The sequence below is a fragment of the Excalfactoria chinensis genome, chromosome 4 (assembly GCF_039878825.1).
Source record: "Excalfactoria chinensis isolate bCotChi1 chromosome 4, bCotChi1.hap2, whole genome shotgun sequence".
Taxonomy (NCBI): domain Eukaryota; kingdom Metazoa; phylum Chordata; class Aves; order Galliformes; family Phasianidae; genus Excalfactoria; species Excalfactoria chinensis.
This window is the reverse complement of record NC_092828.1, coordinates 33,335,066-33,343,967: the sequence shown is the minus strand read 5'-3', so window position 1 is coordinate 33,343,967 and position 8,902 is coordinate 33,335,066. Positions and strand designations below refer to the sequence as shown.

Below are 8,902 nucleotides of genomic sequence, written 5' to 3'. Positions count from 1 at the left end.
TGAAAGTCTCCAGTGACAGGTCATCAACCACATCTCTGGGCAACCTGTTCCACTGCCTCACCACCCACACAGTAAAATATTTTTTCCTTATATGCAACCTAAACCTAACCTCTTTATGCTTGAAACCATTTACCCTTGTTATATCACCACAGACACTGCTAAAGAATCTATTGCCTTCTTTACTATAGCTCTCCATTAGATACTGAAAAGCCACTATCAGGTCACCTCAGAGCCCCAGCTCTGTCAGCCTGTCATTGCAGGAGAGGTGTTCTATCCCGTTTTGTGGTCCTCCTCTGAATGTGCTTTAACATGTCCATGTCTGTCCTGATGACTCCACATCTAGATGCAGTACTCCAGGTGAGGCCTCACCAGTGCAGAGTAAAGGGGCAGGATCACCTCTCCCACCCTGCTGGTCACACACCTTTTAATGCAGCCCAAGATATATTGAATTCAGGTCTTTATCAGCAGGTTGGTGCCCAATCCTTTCATCCCCCAGCTTGTATTGGTAGCGAGGATTGACTCAACCCAAGAGCAACATCTTGCATTTCAATTTGTTGAACCTCGTGAATTTCACCTGGGCCCATTGTTCAAGCCTGTCTAGGACCCTCTGAATGGCATCTCTCTGGTGTGTTGGCTGCACCCCATCAGCAAACTTGCTGAGGGTGCACTCGACCTCACTGTCAGTGCCTTTGATGAAGATGTTAAAGAGTATTGGTCTGTATGGGAAATTGGTAATCACAGCCTGAACTTCTGATTAATCAGCTGAGGCAAGTATTGGGTCAGCTGTGGGAGCACAGGTGAGAGTGATGTAGCTGTGCTCCCAGAAGGAGTGGAGTTTGACTCTACCTCCTCTAGACCTCATTTAAGGGCTGACCACCACTGAGGTAGCATCTTTTGGAGACTGCTCCTTGGTGGAGATTCCTCAGCATTTCCTAGCAAAGGCATCCGTATTGGTGAGTTTTTCCTTATAAATAACCTTTTGAATATCTGTTACCATCTTTGTATCAATCCACCTTACAGGTACTAGCACTGACCCCTGTGGGGTACCACTCATCACCAGTCTGCATCCAAACACTGAGCCACTGACCACTGCTCTGTGGACTCAGTCCTGCATCCAGTTCTTTGTCTGTTGAACAGTCCACTCATCAGATCCATATCTTTTGTTTTTGGACACAAGGGTGTTGTGGGGTACTGTTTCAAAGGTCTTACTGAAGTCCAAATACAGATGGCATCAGTGGTTCTTCCCTTGTACATTGATGTAGTGACACCATCATAAAAGGCCACCAGGTTGGTCAAGCAAAATTTGTCCTTGGTGATGCCATGCTGGTTTTCCTGTATTATTTCCTTGTCATCTATGTCCTTTAGCATAGCTTTCAAGAACATCTGCTCCATGATCTTCCCCAGCACAGAGGTGAGACTGATTGGTCAGTAGTTCCCAGGGCCTTCTTTTTTTTACCCTTCTTGAAAATGGCTGTGATGTTGCCTTTCTTCCAGCCACCAAGGACTTCACCTGACTGCCATGACTTTTCAAATACAATGGAGAGTGACTTAGTGACTAGCTCAGCTAATTCCCCCAGGACTCTCAGGTGCATCCTATCAGGACCCATAGACTTGTCAGTGTTCAGGTTACTCAGGTGATCATGAATCCAGTCTTCACTTATAGTGTGAGCATTGTATTGTATTTTGTTATTTGAATCATAACAGAACTTGTATTACATTTTATAGAGCAGAATAATTGTTTGTGTATTACTTCAAACACTTGATAGCAGAAACCTTAACTGTCTGCTTGATAGCTGTGTCTTCACATTTTAGCATGTTCAGAAAGACCAGCATGCTTCAAACATGCCATTTGCACAGAGGATGAAAACAGCTCCAGAGTAAGTGTAGTTCACCAAGTATGGAGCCAGAATAGAGCCTTACTTGCTAATTGATACCAAATCTAAACACTAGACTTGCAAGCATAAGGGAAGTATGCAGGGGCCATCAAAATTAACTGTACTTGAGTGTAAACTGTTGAAAAGCTAAATCTCTTTAGGGAAGGATTTGTGAAAGTGGAGCACTCTTCAGGGAACCATGCAAATCTGCTCTGCAATAGCTTGTTTCCTGAGGTCTCCTTGGGGATTGTAGGTAGTTTATAGAAAAGCTGTATTTTTTGTAGCTACACTGCATATACCAGCTGCACAAAATTCCTTCTTGTCTACATTCCATAAACGTGATTATGGAAAATTCTCATGTTCTTATTTTCATTTCCTTTAGTGGTTCCATGGAGGCAACTTTTCTTTAATAAGGAACCAGTGACTGCATGAGCAATGATAGAAAATAATATGGATGAATCTGCATATTTATCCCTCTTCACACTGAGGATGCATGCCGTATGCTAATTAATTGCAAGAATGTGTGCAATTTTATGAGAACTGCTAGCAAGGACTTTGTAAGATTGATTTAATTTGTGCATGTGTCTGGTAGAATGTACAAAGGGAAACACTGGCATCTTTGAGTGTGAGCACGAGCTCAGCCTTTGAGGAGAGACTAGATATCTAAGAACAGACAGACCAGACATTTAGTTTCCCTTCTTATCTTTATTAGTGTTGTTGCTTGGGAATGTGGAACTCTTATCAATACAGAGAAAAGGTCTTTTCTTTCAAAGCAACAGCACAATAAAAGACAGCAAAACCTGACCTCATTTGTTGGTAGCAGTGCTGAGATGAACTGCAGCTCTGACCTATTTCTCCAGCATTACAATTATCTGCTGTAATGGGACCACTTTACTTTTCAAATCCAGGATTATAGTACTTTGAGATTTAGAGAAGTTACTCTCTTTCAGGCCTTCTTATTTCAGAGACAAGCTTACTTAAAATGAATGAATGGAACGAGCATGTGGTCAGCTCATCATCCTGACAATAATTTTCATGTGAATGTATTTTTAATATATATTTATCTATACACAAACATAGTTTTGTCAGTTTATGTGCACAATCCCTATATGAACTTCTTTATAAATATAGTCTACCCTCTCAGAATGATCCAAACTGAGGTCATTTGGTGAGGAATCTGGGTCTTGTTAATTTGATTGGTAGATGTGCAACATGATGGGCATCTCTGCGCAGCTGAGGAACTCTAAATATCAAAGAATTTAGAAATGAAGTTCTTATATTTTCGGTACTCAAGCTGTTGGTGATAGAAGTTGACATAGTTGCCTTAAAGTTCATTTTATACCTTTTTTTAATCAATGGGAGGAAAATGAATTCTATTCCATTATGAACTGGTATTTGGTATTTATAATATAATCTTTTTCTCCTCTTTATTAGCAGTATATCCAATCTCGCCAAACAAGCTTTCTTTCCCATGTTTCCTATTTATCTGTGTTAGAAATATGAATGGAAAATGTTCTTACGTTTTCATCAGGTTAGTTTTCCTTAGTAAATTTTTAGTCTTTGAGACATATCATTCATGTTTGTTTTTTTGTTTTCCACTTGGGTTGCTATTCACAGCATCTACCACAATACTGAGCTGGTAACAGACATTGAGTGCTGCTAAGCCCAGCCATGCAGAAATCATGAATCAGGTTCTCACTAAGCATATAATTAGCTCAAAGTGTGTTTTCAGGACAAAATATAAATAAATCATGTACCCTCTGCTTTTTGGTACATTTTAAGCACTACCCCAACTCAGAAACATTGATAAAATTCTTAAAATCCCCATTCTTATGCAATCGTATGCCAACTGTTACAAACTTAACTCTCTAGTTTCAGCAATTTAATATACTGTTCATTTAGGCGATTCATTTTACAAAGATTAGACTTATTCCATCCTATCAACTTATTTTGTCTGCCTTCACTTTAGTTGGAAAAAAGGACAAGAAAGGACCCCTTTTTTGGTCACAAATCTACTCTGTGTAAGGTGATCAAATCAAATGGTTGTTAAGGGCTTGTTTTTTGCCCTGTTGCCTTTCATCCTTGTCAGGAAGATGCTAGAAGCACCATCCACAGAATACATGAATTTTAAAGAGAGGGAGCCTTTTAAGGGTTGCAGAAGGCTGAGTTCAAGCAAGGATAAGAAAGTAAACTATAACTTGAGTTCTTCTTAGTAAGGGGCCTCATTTGTTTTTGATTCTTATGTGAAGTCATTAAGTTTTGCTGCAAGGGGAATGGTACTCAATGCAGTTTTGAGGAGGATGTTTATGGCTCCATCCCTGGAGGGCTGACACGCAGGCTAAGCATCTGCTAGCTTCAGCTAAATATGCAGGAGAGAATAAAAGTATTTGGAGGAGCATTAGAATGAGCCTTGGCCAAGGCAGCTGAGAAAGATGAAATATTGCTGCTGTTATTTAAATTACTAAAAGAAATTTAAATCTTCTCCTGTCCTTTTCCATCAAGGTAGCAAAGAAGTGATTCAGATTCCACTAATGGAAAGTTTTGGAATAGAAGTGATTGAGAGACACTGCCATAGTTTGCTCAAAAATGAGACACAGCATTTTCATTACTTCTGAAGGCTTTTATTCAAGACATACAAAAGGTGGGTACATTTAAAGCGACAACATTTTCTCATTTTTATAGCAAAAAAATATGTGAAAATTTCCAGCACTAACTATAAAAACAAAGCAAACATTCCCTTATACTCTGAAGAAAACAACTGAGAAAACATATTAGAAAAGGTAAATGAATACAGAATAATCTATTCATTCCTGGTTCTCATCTCTCTGGGGTATTTCATTTACTCTTAGAATCTTGTGGAACTTAGTAGCAATAGTATGTTTTTCCTAGGTAGGAGTTATCTATCGTTTTATTCTTACACATTAGTACACTGAGATATCTTCCACTATACAATCATTTACGTATTTATTACTGTTTATTGTCATAATAAATTACAGTTTTCCCCAATAAAATACTTAGTGACTATCAAGGTCATGACTACTTATAAATGTCTAATATTTCACCTTGTATTCAAAAGTCTTAAAAATGTCGTCAGAGATCATGATGCAGGCACAATTGCAATGTTTTCCTTAAGATTTCATGATAAATAACAGTTTCAATTAGAAGAAATGCCCCTTTAAGCCCATCATCCAGTTGAGCCAAGCTGGAGGCGTTGTCAGACACTCAGAAATACAACAGACCCTCCTGTCAACCACTCTACAGACTGTGACTCCAGCTGGATGGGCTGTGTACGCAGTGTACTCCTTTCATGAATTCAGGTGAAAACACAAATATCAAAACAAAGGTTACATAGAGGGTCATTGTAACAGGGTGCATCTTTACAAGTGTCATTACCTCAGAAATATCACTGATTTCCAAGTCCAATAGGGCTTAATCTGAGGAAAATTTCATCCACAAATCTGTTGTTTGATATCTGCTTTAAACCATACTTTTCTTGTGTGTTATGCTTGGGATACTTCTATTATCTATTATTAATTTGCTCATTGAGCTTGTGAATTGCCCAGGGAAGCTGTGAATGCCCCCTCCCTGGAAGCGCTCAAGGCCAGGCTGGATGGGGCTTTGAGCAACCTGGTCTAGAGGGAGGTGTCCCTGCCTATAGGAGGGTGGATGGAACTACATGATCTTAAAGGTCCCTTCCAACCCAAACCAATCAGTGATTCTATGATTCTGTGCAGGACAGACAGATGAAAATGTGTGTATCCATTTGTACAAACATTATGTAAGAACTAATTATATCTTACACAGTGCAGTGTTTGAATAGTAGGTAATATTTCTAGACTATACACAAAATTTTGGACTCTGAAATTTATCCCATGGACATTTTTTTTCCATCTGTTTGAATTAACATCCATGCACTGAACAGTTTGCTACGAGAAAAAAGCAATAGTAATTCCTTGCTTGCAAATAATCTCTAAGCATTTTTTTACAATGTTGCGTAGTTTATACTTCATGATTAAGAACTTGTAGTAACCGATTTTGTTTTGACGTCACATTGTCTTAATGACAAAAGCAGATTCACTTTATAAAATAGTAAACAGTTTGTCAGTTTTGGTCAGGTTTTGGAGTATGAAATTTGAACTGAAATAGGAAAAAATTGCTGTTAACAGAACTGGTCAGGTTTTAAATGTCAAATGCTGACTGAAACCAAATATGTTTGCAATCTGAAGCATGTGTCCCTGTTCTCATTTCTTCCCTGGTAGTTCAAGTGGTAGTTTTTAAAGAAGAGGAAAGAAAACTGTTTTCACCATCTGTTATCTGACATTTGAGAAAAAGTCATTGTTTGTCCAGTAATGAGACGGTTAGCAGCATTTGGGCTGTTAATCATTAGCCCCTAATTTGCAAAGCTGGTGTATTTTTAAAGGCAAAACAGATAATGCCCTATATAGAAATGGCCACATCACCCAAAATACAGAGCCTCATCCAAGCATTAAAATGCAAAACAGATGGAGGAAATGTTGCGAGGGAATATACATGGGGGGGAGGGGGAGGATTGTGAAATATAAGGAAAGAGAACTTTGCCAAGCTCAACATGACTATAGAAAGCGTTAATAACCCAGGGATTATCTTTTCCAAAACTATATAAAAGATTCAACTATGAAGAGAGACTTTCTCCTAACATAAGCATTTAATCAGGAAATAGCGTTTACCAACATGAGATTATCCCTGAGAGATGAAATCTGAAAAGATTTCTCATCCTAGTTGCATCATCTTTCTAAGGATCGAGTTTAGAAAAAATACCCTGAAGCTGACATGACAACTTCACAGAGTAACCAAAATGGAAAAAAAAATTACAAAAAAAACAACCCAAACAGATGTTTGTATAGTGGAAGATTTCATGTTAATGAACCATATGCATTATATAAGCAAAGGATGGAGGGGGAAAAAAAATTAGATCATCTGAAGGCCAAGAACTTGATCACAAACATGCTAGTTGCTGTGAAAATGTGGGGCATTTCTATGAGGCTTCTGCCTCATAGAGTTTAAGCTGTAAATAGAAATCAGGTGGTGAAAGTGGCTGAATGCACTCATGGAGAATGGTGTTGTAGAAGTAAAATCAATGGGTATTCGTGATTGTTTCCATTGCTCCAAGGTAGTTTACCTGGGAGGGGGATTATGCAATAAAATAAAGTGAGAAAGAATGAAGGCTGGGACTGGGATCGCCACCAGAGAGTGAAAGTATGGAACAGGAGCAGTGAGAAAAGACAGAGCATTGCATTACAGGGCAAGGCTGAAGGGGCTGCCTATATCTTGGCTTGTATATATGTGCAGCTACTCTTGGGGATGAGTTCTCTGGATGGCTTCAGGTTCTGTTTTTTCCAGGGACTGATGATGAAGATGACAACAAAGATGCTGAGTCCTACTTTGTTTGAATGGTGTTAATCAGATGAGGCTTATCAGGATTCGTTGCTCTAGGATGTATCATAAGACAATGACTACGTGGATGGGTAGATGGATATATGCATATATTTATTCTTCTTTAGTAGAAATAGAAAAGGTAGATCTCACTGTTTGCAGTAAAATATGATTTCAACAAATGTAAACAGCATTGAATAGGGAATACTTGAATAATTTGTATCGATATTTCCGTATTCTGTTTCTAAGAAATTAAGACATGCCTCAACATTATCAAAGAGTACAGACTCTAAAAGTCACACTTGGAGGTCCGTGAAGCTCACTCTAAGGCCATGCTGTCCACATATCTCATATGAATGCACCTTGGTGCCTTTGTTGGCCTTATTATGGGTGCAAACATGCCCTGTTGATTAGATCAGTAGTTTCCTAATTGTTGGCACCTTATGAATGGGTTTCAACAATAAAGTAACTTTTATACTACATAGACCACAAACATTCTTACACGTGTAAGAGAGAAAAAGGCACCTGAATATAAGAAGTGACTGTCTTTCTGTTACTGAAAATGAGATACAGTCTGTACATTACATGAGTGCAAATGGAATATGGTTGTCCTTCAGACGTTCAAAGCCAATAAAATGGGAAACAGGAAAAAGCAAATGTTTACTCTTAAAGCAGTGTTAAAAAGGGAGTTGGATATAATGACTGGCAGAGAAAACAGCTCTACAAGTTGGGGTCTGCTCTTCGAGACAACCTTCTTTCTTTGAGATGAAACACTTTTATAAAGGATTAGTCTTGGCTATTTGGCTCTGGACAGAGAAAATGTAGTACCCAGGCTGTGTAAAGTCATAAATGGTTCAGGGAGGAGCTGAGCTTTGCTTAATCACATTATCTTAAGTGTTTCCTGCTGTAAGAGGATAGCTTTCTACATCTCTCTCTCATTTTTTTCTTTTTTCATTTTACATTTTACTTTGGCATTGGCTCTCCTCTTTCGTTCCTCACTGCAGTTTTTATTTGCTCTCTCATGGGGGGAAAGGCAATAGGTAAGAAAAGCCTAATTGAGGCCAGATTAATGCAGTTCCACAGGAGAATAAGGAAAAGATTTATTCTCTCCCAGCCTTCCACAGATGTCTTGGTAGGGGCTCAGCCTTGCCTTGTATATGCACCTTTATTCACATACTTCCTGCTCGTCCTCTGGGAGAAGCCTATCTCATGCAATTTATGGACTTGGCTTTCTTATTTGTATTCATGTGAATAGTAAGATGCATTGAACACTCCCATCTTGGGCTTATTCTCAGATGAGAGTGAAGGGGGTTTATCTATGTTGAAAAATATGTCCATTTGGCTTACCATAAATAAGAGTTACTGTAAAGAAAATGTTGAAATTGGAGCCTATGTGCTGGCAAGAAACATCAAGGTTTGAGAGAGTGGGACCCAGCAGAGCTGCTGAAATAAAGCATCAAGTTCAGAAGAAATGCTCAACCCTGCAGTCCTGCTCTATGATTTTCCTTCTTCTAGCTAACTCTCTCCTTGGACTGACAACTTCAGCTAATGCCAATAAACATTAGCAAGTGATGGAGGAAGGAAATATTTTCTTTAAATAATGGTGATGAAAGCTG

At 38.8% G+C, this 8,902-nt stretch overlaps 1 long non-coding RNA gene across 1 annotated transcript; it reads left to right on the top strand.

Moving 5' to 3' along the window:
- Window positions 1–877: 877 nt before the first annotated feature.
- On the top strand, window positions 878–8,450 carry LOC140252022 (uncharacterized). The gene is made up of 3 exons (XR_011903516.1): window positions 878–953; window positions 4,377–4,515; window positions 7,254–8,450. It is a non-coding gene; the product is annotated as an uncharacterized lncRNA (long non-coding RNA).
- The last annotated feature ends 452 nt before the right edge of the window (window positions 8,451–8,902 follow it).